Genomic DNA, 13,672 nt, shown 5'->3' with positions numbered 1-13,672 from the left:
GCTTCTGATAAGAAAAATCTGTCCCCTGAGTGTCACCCACTGCCCATACGACCCCAGTTTTCACCCTTTGATCTCCCTAAGACTGTGTTCTGTCCTTTGACACATGTCTGAAACAGACCTAGCTTCATAATAATTTAATGAGAAAGAGATGAGACAGGAAAGAGGCTTCATATCCAAATCATACTATAGAAAGTTAATGGAGTTACCTTTTAGACTTCTATGCTCTTCCCCTTCAAGGTTCCTATTCTCCGCCAGCTCACCGATCTCTTTATTTCCCGTTTTGGCCAAAGTTCTTCTAAAATTGACCTTCCCTTGACTCCAGCAATTTGGTTTTCCTTATGTTAGCATGTCCCATTCAGGAAAGAAAACCTGCCCCCATCAAAACAACCCATTACCCATGACAAGGAGGGCAGGAAAATTCTTAAGAAAAATAGTGAGATTTTTACTTCCCTTTGGCCCTGACAATCTTGTCTGATCTAGTGAACTCTTGGCATTTCGTGAGATACAGCCTTTCCTGCATAACTCTGAAAGGTTTCATTGGAACTAAGCTTTCCTGGATATCTTGGCATGAGGCTTTGTCTGAGTAACAGATCGAGTTGTAGTGATTTTAATACTAATATTTCTCGTAACAGTAGAAGCAATGACAACATTAGGGTAACAGATATTTTAAGCTTATTATTTTAAGCTTACTTGATTTGGCATTTAGTTATCTTCTTTGGCATCCAAATCCAAACCAGGAGAAAACTGCCTTTTCTTAAAAGTTCTCTAAGGCTGAAGGTGAGACCTTATAGACTCAGTGTTGGTGGGAACTTAAGCAGTTGTAATATGTAATTAGGCTGCCCTGTGTACGAAAACACAGGGAAGTTAGTGTTCTTTTTTCCTGTGAGCATGTGAAAAGGAAAAAGAGGGAAGGTAATAAAGATAGAGAAGAGCTGGAAAAGTTGTAGTGGTAGAGCAGGCAGAGAGCTAGATATGAGCAGAGAAAGGGGGACACAGGCCAAATGGCAGGAATTGGGCAAAAAGGAGGGGCATGGGGTCAAGTGCAGGAAACCCTACATCATGTAAACAACAGGGGTCCCTGGACAGGCAAAGAGAAGCAGAAACCTCTGAGCTGATAAGCAATCACAGATTTTGGAGTGACAAGTGGCCTGGAGATCAACAAAGAAAGGTGGGGAAAAAGGCAGGAATCTCTAGTGTCTGAATGTAAATTTTGCTCATTATGCCCTCATTTCAATAAAATTAGCCTTGCAGATTAGAGGTACCCATCATGCACTGATGCCATGACACTTCCGATCCAGACTAAATAAGGACAAAAATCCCTCCTCCCTTTGGGAGGTGGAGTTGGGATGAAAATCAGGGAATACAACCCTTCCCTCCCTAGTGAATCTTCTGCCCATTCGTTTTTACACTGTATGTAACCAACTTGCCAAAGAAACTCAGGGCAGCTGCTCACCTGAGTCTGCCTGCTCTCCCCTTGAGAATATACTGTCTATCCCTTAATAAATCCTTACTTTACTTTCTGCATCTTGTCTCTGAATTCTTTTTTGCAACAAGACAAGAACCTAATCACAGGCAATAGTAGGAAGCAAAAACTCGTAGGGGCAGCCCAGCCTCTTAGGGACAATAGGAATATTGAATGGTGTGATTTCCTTAGTATTGCATAAATCGTGAACACTCTACTACAAACACAGACCTATACTCAGGTTGCTTTGAAGGAGGAGTTTCAGGTGAAGTTCCTGCTTCCTTAGTTGGGAAAATAGCAGATATGAAGGAACAGCCACAAAAAAGCAAAATTCAAGCAAAATATTTTGGCAGAAACAAAACATTTAGAAGAAAATCAGTACCACGGTGGGCACGAAAATTAAGTTCTCTGGGAATTTTGAGAACTCTTGGAGAGGGTTTGGGGCTTCCACAATGATCAGTATTTTAATTCATTGTACCATCTATTAATAATAATCCACAAAATCTTGATTTTAAGGGGCAGAGAGACCCCACGTGACATCTGGGTACATTCCTCATAGCATTAATCTTTGGCCACAGGTATTATTATTTCCATTTCAAATTTTAGGAAACTGAGGCTCAGAGACATTAAATAACTTGTTTAAGTCCATGTGCTTGTAAGTATCTGTTTAACAGGTAAGGAAAGGTGGCATTAAAAAGAGCTGTGTGTCTAATGCTGAAGAGAAAAGAGAATTAAAAAATTACTCAAAATAGATTTGATTTCAAAAACTAATGCTGGGCTGTTTGGGCAAGTCAAAAGAATATGGCCATTTCCTAATTCACAGCAAAATCAGCCAAGAAAGTGATCTTGAGAGAACAGACTGTGTCTCTTGATTGCAACATCCTTAGAACTAACCTCTATATCTAAAGGACAACTGATGCTCAAAATGGTTACTGAGTCATACACTACATGGGTATATTTAGTGTGAAGAGAGACTGATGGCATGGGATTGTGGTTTTCAACTAACCAATTAAATAAATACCTACTAAAAATTCACTATTGTAAGAAATGTTAACAGAGGCTGTGGACATACTGGGGCCGAGTCCTGCCCTGAAGGACCCAGCGTTGGGAGGTGGAGGGAGGAAAATCACCTCTAGCTGCACAGTGTGTGTAATGGCATGTGGAGCGTGCAAGCTCAGAGATGCTGTGGTCCAGGGGAGGGAGGTGCCCCTTCGCAAAAGGCAGCAGAATTTATAGGTAAAATTAGATCTTGGGTGAGGTCTAATTAGAAACCAGAAGGTGAGTTAAATATCTAAGACAGCAGTATTGAAGTCAGAGATGTCAGACAGGTTTATTGGCTTAGCCGAGAATCAGCAATGAAAAAGGCATAGAATAGCTTTAACCTCCAGACTAACACTTGTGACATTTACTTGGTAGTTGCTAGGAAAATTTGAGGGAAAAGATCACAGTGATATTCTGGGAAGATCAATGTGTCTGAGGGTTTAGGAGTGGAGAAAAACAGAAGCAGGGAGACTGGTCAGTAAGTGTGATCATTCAGGCACGATGATTAGGGCAGGGCCAGGAAGATTCCAAAGTGAAGCATTGTCAAGGCTTTGGTCCTTGACTAGTTGGGGTCCACGGACAAGGAGGGGGATTGCAAGGGAGTGTAACAAAGCATTCAGAAAGGAAAAACATAGAACAAAGACTCTGGCTAAAAATGGTTTATGCAAATATTCTTTTTTTTTTTTCTCAAAGATCTTGTAGGAAAGTCCCTCCTTTGTTATAGTTCCTCTGCATGAATGTATCACCTTTATTTATAATGTAGGATTGAGTCAAGGAGATGTCAAAACGGCTTTGAATTCATGAAGACAAATGATGGAGACTGAGGATGGAAAAATTGCCCTAACTAACGGCTCTTAAAGATGTGGGTTTGAATCAATTCTGACCTCTTAAATGAAAGCAATCTGAGTTTAGTTTCCGAGATGCAGTTTTGACAGAACTCTCAGGCAGACTGGCCTCCCCTCAATGTGCTTGGAACCTGTCCATTGGGCCCACCTTTGACTGTGTGGTCAGTTTTGAGTGGATTTAGAGTTAACGGGCAGGAGGCACGTTTGATGGTGCACATGGCATGCACAACTGAGCTAATTACTTCTGAAGCATTGTATAAGTGTTCTAGAGAAATCAGTATCTCTTTAGAAAGCATATACACACAGGAGTAGTTTCCAAACTTTTCTATTATGAGGGACACTCATTCAAGTTTAAAAAATTGCAAAGTAGTAGTTATTTTTACTACCCACTAATTGAGAAAATACAGATATATAAATATATATGGATGATAAAAATAAAGGTCTCCTTAACCAGAGAGAAGTTTAGGCCCGGAGATTAGAAACTACTGCTTGTTCTTACACTGCAATACGTTTAAAGGGCCCAATTTTACAGATATCAGACCTCTCATTATCATCAGACTGTATATTCATCTGCAATCCCCATGCAAAAACACTAATGTTTGCTTTCACACACGTGTATAGAATACTTCACTCAGCAATTAACCAACTGTATTACACATGGAACATGTACAGATATAGATCATATAACAGACTGTAAAGCAAGTGTCAATAAATTTTAAAGAACCAGAATCATACAGATCAGAGCCTCCTCTGTTTGTTATAAGTTAACAAAAGGATAAATTAAAAAAAAAATCCCAGCATGCTTAATAATTTAAAAATATTTAAATAACTCCTAAGTTATTAAATAACTCAAAAAATCACAAAAAATGAATTATTATAATTTAGTAATATTTAAGATACTACATATCAGTAATTGGGGAGAACAGCAAAAGAAAAGTCAAGGAAGCTTCACTTTAAAGCCTATCTTAGAAAAGCAAAGAAGGCTAAAAATTAAACACCTAACTTAAGAAGTTAGAGAAAAAAATGATAGAATAAATTATAAGACAGTAAAAAGAGGAAAATAATAGATTTAAGAGCAGAAATTCATATATAAAAACAAAGAACAATAGAGGATCACGAAATAGACAAACAGATCAAGAAAAAAAGAAAAATGGTATAAATATGCAAAATTAGTACAAAAAAGATAACATCTAAAGATATCACAGGTGATTTTTCTTTAATTAAATATGAAGAAAAGTTAATGAAAATATATTTGGCAATAGTCAAAATAAATTTGCTGGAAAAAATGAACTTGCCAAATTTATTCCTGAAGAAATGGAAAGCCTGAATGGTCTCCGATAATCATTAAAGAATTTGATCCTGGAGTTAAAACTCTTCCTACAAAGTAAACATCAAGCTCAGATAGTTTTACAGGTGAGTTCTATCAGTTGAAAAAAAAAAAAGATGTTTTACAAATATATTCAACATTTTCTAGAGATATAAAATGAAGAATTATTCCCCAATTATTCTATGAGGCCAATGTACCTTGATTTTAAAAAACAGAAAAAGACTTTTTAAGAAAAAGAAATTACAGTCCAATCTCACTCACAAACATATGTAGAAAAATCTTAAACACAGTATTAGCAAGCCAAATATAGCACAAAATAAAAAATATAACCTCATGCTCAATTTAAGTTCATTTCTGGAATATAAGGGTAGAATTTACATCAGAAAATTTCTAACCATAAATCACCATCTTAATAGCTTAGAGGATAAAAACCACATAATAATTTCAATTAATATTGCAAAAAAAAAATCATCGTTTTTAAAAAGGAAAAGAAAAGCTTTTAGCAAGCCAGAAGAGGGAATTTCCTTAACGAAAAAAGGATACCTAGTAAACACAATGACAAACATCATCCTTAATGGGGAATTGTTAGACGTGGTTCCTCTTTAACTGGGGGTCAAATCAGTGATGCTGACCTACTGTGGTAACCGAGAAATTCATCACTCAGATCTCTTGTGTCGGGAGCCAAGGTGACTGACAATCCTAGCTGCTACCCCTCTGGACCCACCACCGGATTCATGCTGAGTGTACACATCCCTCAGGCTGCTCTCAGTCAATGAGTGGCAACATTTGTGATATCCTGCAAGCCGATCATGTGGGTGTGGACCCTTCGAATGGGCAACTTTGCCTCAATAGTTTCCCCACTGGCCTGGCTGAAGCTGTCTCAGGGCTGTGCGGCCGTCTGAGATGCTTCCTACCCACTCCTCCTTCTGCCCCCCTTTCCTTTTATAGCTGCCGTGCTTATACCCCGTCCTGAAGGCCCTCCCTATCTACCGTTGCTCTGTTCCTGTTACGCTTCATGAGTGTTTCTTTTAAAGAAAACATTAAGAACAACTTAATGTTCAACACAGTTTTTGAATGTCTGCCCATCTAAGCGCCTGTTCCTTGGAGAACCTGAACTAACACTCTACCCACCACGACTTCTCTTCACCGCTGCACTGCACCCTGGCGGTCCGGCCAGCACAGTTTCTGAACCTTGACTTAGGCTCTAGACACACTAGACCGTGGGGTGCTTTTTCTTGAATTCACTCTGTGCTTTTCTGTTTCCAGATCTTTACTTGAGCGGTTGCCTCCACTTTCCCCAATCTCCATTTATTTAAGTCTAGTCTAACCTACAAGACCAAGCTCACAAAAGGGATTTTTTTCCCCTAAATTCCCAAATTGAAGTAATCTCTATGGAAATACAGCAGCACTCTGTGAACGTGATCACAGTCTGTCACACGTAACTCATTTATGTGTATGATTCTTCTACCAGATGATTAACTCCTGAAATATTGGCTACGGCCGGATAATTAACTCCTGAGAATTGCTGGCAGCTGTACTCATAAATGTTAGAACTGAATCAAGATCAAAACCTAATCCACTGATTTATTCCTTGTAAATAAAAATAAAGACATACTAATACAAAACATTTTCACTTATTTGACATTTCATTACAGGGATAACAGTATAAATGTCAGCGTGGATCCAAACCCTGCAGAGTTTTGGTCAACTACAAGATCATTTTAGCTTTTCTTCTTCAGGAAGGAACCCTACACAGTTCTTCCCTGAAAAAAATAGTTCCAACGTGTAATTGAGTATATGGGAAGTTCTTCTTTACATCTAATTTAAATCCCTCTTGCTGCAACCTCAGTATTTTTTCTGTTCTTTGTGGGAAATGGTGCAGACAGATGTGATTGACAGATTCTTCCACAAAGAGAAAGCCAATATTCTAGTAACAGTCAACCCAAGATCACTTATTTTCCCGAGACTTGAGCGCTTTTAAAATTTTTAATAGAATCTGGTGGTGGTCCTGAACTATTCCCACTGGGTGAGGGTCTGCTTCACCTGGTTAGGGTTTGCATTTCTCCCATGGGTGGTACTGTTCTGGGCTAGACCACTTCGCCAAAGCAGGAGGGAGATTGGGGTGGGCCATCTGGAAATAATCCAAGGTTATAGGCCACCACTTCCCCTTCCTGTTCTATTGAAATGCAATGCCCAGGCTCTGCCAAGCCTCCCTGGCCAAACCCTAGGGAGCCCCCAGTTTGGCCCTTTCCTGCATTAACCTATGACTTACTCATCAAACACTTTCAGGTCATGCCCATCAGAAAGGCCTGGGAAAAACCTGTGCGCCAGGGTCCTGATTCACGCATCCACAGCAACAACAGCAGATGTAAACAAACAAGGCATTTGGGCCACAGGGTGTGCTGCTATAAGTGAAGACAAACTTAGCTTTTGGCTTTGTAATGCTAATAAGGAACATGCCAAGAAACTCACTTTTCCTCAGAAGCAATTTGTTATTGCCAAATATCCTGTTCATCTGGCTGGAGAGGAGGTTCTCTTTCTGTAACGCCATCCTGACTGTGGACACCAGTGGAACATAATCTACCCCGGGATGCAGAAGGGAGATGGGGCACAGGATGGAGTTGATATCCTTAGCTCTCGGGCATCTGGCAGACGTGCAGTGAATGGTAAATAAGCAGATAGCTCAAATGTTGACAGCAGTTTTTTCAGAGTTTGCTTTTCTCTTCTTTCTCTGTCATTGTATTTATTGGGTTTTACAGAATAGTGAACTTGGAATTTAAAAGGTTTGAGCCAGGTCTCAAGTTTATAGCGACGTCTTATTTTCCACGGCTTTAAAATGAAAATATCACCGCAGAAGGTCTCCCCAGCTATTGTCAACCCTAAATTGTTCTTTTGGATCCCAAGAAACATCCAACCCTGAGAGACTCTTATAAAGGGCTACTTTGTAATTTTTATAAACTGCAAAGTATACTGTGGATACACTCGAGGCTCCTGCATGGACTATTCCAGGGGACACCATTTCTGTTGAATGTTCTTGTGACTCCTGCCCCTTTGAGTTATGCAAAGCATGATAGCTCGGATACTATAATGTAATATTTATACAAGAAATAGTTACTATTTATTGCTAAACTAATGCAATTGTCTCAAATTCATGCAACAACGATTGCGAGAAGGAATTGTTATCTCCAGTTTATAGATGAGAAATCAACTCAGAAGAGTTCAGTCTGTTGTCCCCCCACCTCCACTGAGAAAGTCAATAGTTGAGGATGAGGAACTAAGGTTTTGAAATCTGTTTGTCTCATTCTAAAAGGTGGCCTTTTCCCACTATTCTGTCACTGTCAAATACCTTAGCAGTAAATGGGTATCCCTTCCTCCATGCAACGGATGTTTCTTGAATACCATTAATAATAATAGTCAACAACTATTGAACACACACCAGGTACCAGGCTGAGGATACAAAGTGGAACGAGACCGACACTGTCCCCGCATGTGTGGAGCTCAGTGGAAAGAAACATTAAGCAAGTAAGACAAAAGCTAATAAATACATTTGGGGTTAATACATGACAGACATTGTTCCATATGTTCTACATACATTTATTTAAACCTCACACCAACCCTGTGAGATAGACATTATTTTCCTGTTTTATGGATGACGAAGCTGAGGAACAAGAGTCATTTGCCCAGGATTACATAGCTGCTTGATGAAAGATCTGGGGTTAAAGTCCACGGAATTTAGCTCCAAAGTGCACTTAACTACTAGTGATATTAACAATGACAACATAAATCCTCATTTCATGACTGCTGGGATAAATGCTATACAGTAAAGATCAAGTGTTACATCATATAATACTGCATTTATTTTCATTCAAAGGGCATTAACCTCTCAGTTTTTATTAAAATCTATACATGCATTTCTACAGAGAAACATATAGGAATATGTGTGTGTGTGAGGGCATTTTTTTATATCAAATTCTTAACCACTATTTTCTAGGAGTTCAAGCAATTAAAAAATTTGTATTATGTATGATTTTTGGTGATATAATTTTTAAAAGGGATACTATATTAATTTTATCATTATAAAAAATGATAGAGCTCTTTGAATCTTGGAAAAATGCCCCATGTGCTATAAAAACCAGGTTTTGATTAAGAAATTATCTCTTAGTGGGGCTGAAGGAGATGTCCTTCATATAGGGTTTAGCTTAAAAATCAAAATATAAAAACAAGACTTAAATCTATTTTTGTCGAAAATTTATTTGTGAATATATGAATTTAAAAGTTCTGAAAGCCTATCAAGTTTACAGTGGTTGTCTCTGAGAGGATGATTATCAATTTTTCTTTTTGCCTTTCTGTATGGTATGGATCTTCTGTAAGAGAATATATTATTTTTATATTTTCATTTTAGCAAAAGACAATTTTTCTTATGGAAATTTATTTTAATTACATTGACAAATGAGCTTAAAAATTATAGTTTTATTGTAACAACAGAATAAAACAACAAACTCTAGCTGTAGAAAGAGAAGGAACACTTATTAAACACAGTTTAAGTACAAACAAGTCACCCAAATTAAAATCTCAAATGATGCGTTTTCCTGTCTCTTCATTGTTAAAAGGAAAGTAAATCCCTAAGAGGCTATTATGCCTCTTGGTAAGACAATTCCCTTTTATCAGGAGCCAGGCGCCTAGAATTATTTGAAGATGAAAAAATTGGACTTGATTTGATTACTTCCAGCTAAGTGACTTTATACAGCTCCTATTTTTCCGATTCTTTATTATAATCTACTGTTTAATGCCACGGTGGGAGTTTATATGTATTTTCAATTAATTACCCATTTTGATAACAAAGATATTTACAAGAAAGGGAAGCAATTTTTAAGCATATTTGTTAATAATTCTGAAACAGTTCAAAATTGCCTATCCTTACAGGACTCACTTAGGGACTCTCAGGCCAGTGGAAGGTACAATTAAAGTTGCATTAGTCCTATTCACACCTGGGGAATCTGCACCCTCTGTGTAAGAAGCAAACTCTTAGTCCCAACCTCAGAGCAGAGACATGGTTCAGGAAGCATTTGCAAAAATACATCACTGAATCTATCTGTCAAAAAAAAAAAATCTAGCGTGTCTTCAATTCTCTGTATTTTTGTCAAAGTGAAAAGTTGTGTAGGGGGGAAGTGTGTGGTGGGAGAGGACATGAGTTCTTGGCTCTGACTGCAAGGACATTCTATGGGCTAGCAGGAGCCATGGAGAGGGCGCCGGTGCCCACAGGGCTGTGGAGAAGCAGTGGTTTTTTACAGGTAAAGGAAATACCACTGCTCTGAGTGGACGGCTGGCTGAGAGAGAGAGACCCTCAGATGCAGGGAATCTGATATGACTTCAATTGGTCTTTAGTGAGTATACGAAGAGCCAGAGGATATAAAAACAACTAAGACATGGTCCTTGAATTGGAGAAACCCTTGCGGAGACTGGGGCCAGGCCCAACTGGCAGAGGCAGTAACAGGGTATTTGGCACCCAGACAAAAGGCCACAGCCTACCTCTCCTGACAGAGCCTGCAGCTGTCTGTGCAGCCTTTGCCCATCTGCCTGTCCCATGCCTGCCATTTCGGGCTCTGCAGAAAACACAGCTCCTCTTCCACACAGCAGTCCTTCAAGTAACTGAAGAGCGACTGCTGATGCCAAACCAGCATCACTTGCCTTCCCCAAACCCTTTGCTAAACTTTCCTTTCAGAATGAAGTCGATGGTGTTTCCTTTTCTGACACTCATCCAGACCTTCCTGAACGTAAGCCAGGCTGACCAAGGAGGGTGCTGGGCTCCCCACTTGCATTGCAGTCTGTCCACCCACAGTCCCTTGGTCTCCTCTCCCTTTCAAGGCCCCACCTCCCCTACTCTTAAGCCTGATGCTGTCTGTGCTTCCACGGTCTGACTTCTGACCTCCTTCAGGATTTGGCCCCAGACCCTCCTGTCTGACCCTTTCCTCTCAGGGCCTCTGTCATTCAGTTCCCTGGGACATAACCCTTAGCTGAAATTGGCCAGGCCTTGGCCCCTTAATGGGGTTCAGAGTCTTCCTGCCAGTACAAGGCAAAAGTCTTAAAGAAGATCATACATTTTGAGTCTGAATCTAGGATACTATCATAGGGGAATATATTAAAGAAAACGGAAAAATTCTACATTCACCAGACTCATAAACTCATTACAGTTAAAAATAACACTCTTTAAAAAAAAAGTGTGCAGTGTGTGTGCGTGTGTGTTGGGAGGAAGTGTAGAATGCATTTCTGCCTGCAATTCCTCTCTGCTTAATCTGAAGTTGTTGAATTTCTAAAACCTAAAAAATAATAGCATTTTAAATACAATTGACCCTTGAACAACATGGGTTTGAACTGTCAAGGTCCACTTAGACACAGATATTTTTCAGTAGTAAATACTATATAGTACCACAGGTCTGTGGTTGGTCGAATCTCCAGATGTGGAGGAACCCAGGATACCAGGGGGCCAACAATAAATTACATGCAAATCAACCCCTACATTGTTCAAGGTCAACTGTAATAGAATTGGCTGTCTGGGAACATTCACAGCTCTATGGGGAGCCATGGGAGGCTGACCTCATATAGACTTGCGAGGTTGGGGCAGAAAGCACAAGACGCACCTCCTGTTCTGTATCTTTGGTACCAGCTCCCTCTCTCCCTGAACCCTGGTTGCCCTCTCATCTGTCTCATGTAGGCATTTCTCCTTTCTTTGCATCTGACTTATATCTCTAACCAGACTGAAAGCACCTAGAGCAGCTTTCCATGTAGATTCCACAGACGGAGTCTCACGCCTTGTGAAGTCCCAAGACCTAGAACAATGTTCTATGTGTAACAGACATTCAACATATTGTTGTTGACTCTGCTGTTACACAGACAGATGTTGGTCTGAGAGGTCTTATTGCAAAAATTAATTAATCCTCAATTAAGCGAAAAGCTGAATTAACTGGAGGGGCACTTCTCTAGATTCATCTTTAATTAACAGAGATCTCAAGCACGGAATATCCACCAGAAAACCAAGGGAAGGGGGTCACCAGGACTTCTTCTTTTTCCAGATAGTGCACTTTGATGAGTTTAATGGAAACCCCACATTTTAGCGTAGTGTCATTTCAGCCAGACTTAGATTTGAATCCCGTTCTTTTTCATTTATCAGCTCTGTCATGGTATGAGAGACATTTAACCCCGCAAGCCACAATTTCCTTTTTAATGAAATGTGTATTGTAATAATCTCTGAGTGGATGAGCCACCTGCTACAGATGGAACCTAACTCATAAGGTTGTTGCGAGGATTTAAATGAGATGCAAATGCTTAGCACAGGGTCTGGCTCAAGAATAAGGGCTCCACAATGGTAGCTCATAAATGTAACAATGTCTCTGCTTCCCTTCCTCAGCGACTTTGAAAGAGTCTATCCACAGTGTTCATCTACACACAGGTCACCCGTTTAACTTCTAGTGTTTAACTGGAGGTGATAGCCTTTCTGCGGTTATCACAGCCTTCAGGTGATCAAAGGGCCCCAGACACAATATGCTCTTGGAAGGACAAAAGTACTTCTAACACAAAAACCACTTCCTAATTCGTCTGCTGAGTTTACAGTATTTTCTGTGTACTCATGTCCAACCTCTGAGCTTGCACAAAAGAATCTGACTTAGTCTACTCAAGCTCAAGGGTCAACTCCTCTAAGCATCCTTTCCAACTACGTCTCCACTGCCGCCATCAGACTGAGTTAGGTGTGTTCTCATGCAGCTCACACAAGAGCATGCGCACAATACACCATCTCCTCCGTGTTGTTACAGTTATGCCTCTAGCCCATCTCTTCACTAGTCTTTGAGCTCTTTCAGGACAGGGACTGCATCTTATTCATCTGTGTGTCTCCAGAGTGTAGCTTAGATGGTAGCACAGAATAGATCCTTACAAAAATGTGTAGAACAAATAAATGAACCATGGATGGAGTTAAGGGAGCATAAATATGGTAATGAGGAGTGTCCAGAGAATCTGATTTCCATTTAAGGTTATGCGGGTGGAGAGTTTTGTGAAAGTTCATGTTTACTATTTGAGACCTTTGCCCAGATGATAGATTCTCTTGTCTTTCCTTCCCTTTCAAAAACTGGAGAGCAGAGATAGAGAAATGAAATGCTTGAGTGTAATACCACAGACCAATTTAAATAGAACTTCAGCAGGAAGAGTTAGCAGTTCATGACGATTGTGTTAGATATCTTCCGAAGCTGTGTGGGGAGAGCTGACATCCTTGTCTACCGTGTCAGCCATCTGGAGAATGACAGACACTTGGGGTTTTTTCAGTTGTAACTAGAGCAGAAATATTACATCAGAATGGTTTATGATATATTATCAAACGAGAAAAGCATTGTACTGAATATATAACATGATTCCAATTCCATTGGTGACAGCATTATGATTTTTTTTCCTTCTCTGTAATTTTCTGAATTTTCTTTTCTTTACAACAAACGTGTACTATATGAACAATAAGGGGGAATAAAGCTCTGTGTTCTTTTTTTGAAGTTCTGACTTGTCATCCTATAGACTAATATGTAGAAAGTTCCTTAGTCTTCTCTGAGTAGAGGGACCAGCTATGCAGGTAGACCTTCCCAAGGAATTAGCTGCCTTCTCTTTGACCTGATGGCAGAGGCTACACACAAAGACACAGCCTTGACCCGGCCTGGGTGACTGGCGTGGTCTGGGCACTCCCTGACTCCCCAGCCTCCTTTCCCACCCTCCTGCCTGGCTGTCTGGTGGCTCCCAGCCTTGCGGTTAAGAATGTTCTCCCACATCATCTTTTTTTCCCTTCTTGCATTTAACTGTGTGGTTCTTATCTAATGTCTAACACCACCCCACAAATAAAACAACTGTGAGCTCCACAAGGCACTTGCACATTATTGAATCCCTGGTGTTACCACATTGCTTGAAGCCCTGAAGGGGCTTAAATATTTCTTGTGTGTATGAACGCACCACTGAAATAAGATAGAT

Source organism: Camelus bactrianus, chromosome 21, assembly GCF_048773025.1.
Source record: "Camelus bactrianus isolate YW-2024 breed Bactrian camel chromosome 21, ASM4877302v1, whole genome shotgun sequence".
Classification (NCBI taxonomy): Eukaryota; Metazoa; Chordata; class Mammalia; order Artiodactyla; family Camelidae; genus Camelus; species Camelus bactrianus.
Note: the sequence above shows the minus strand (reverse complement) of the source record.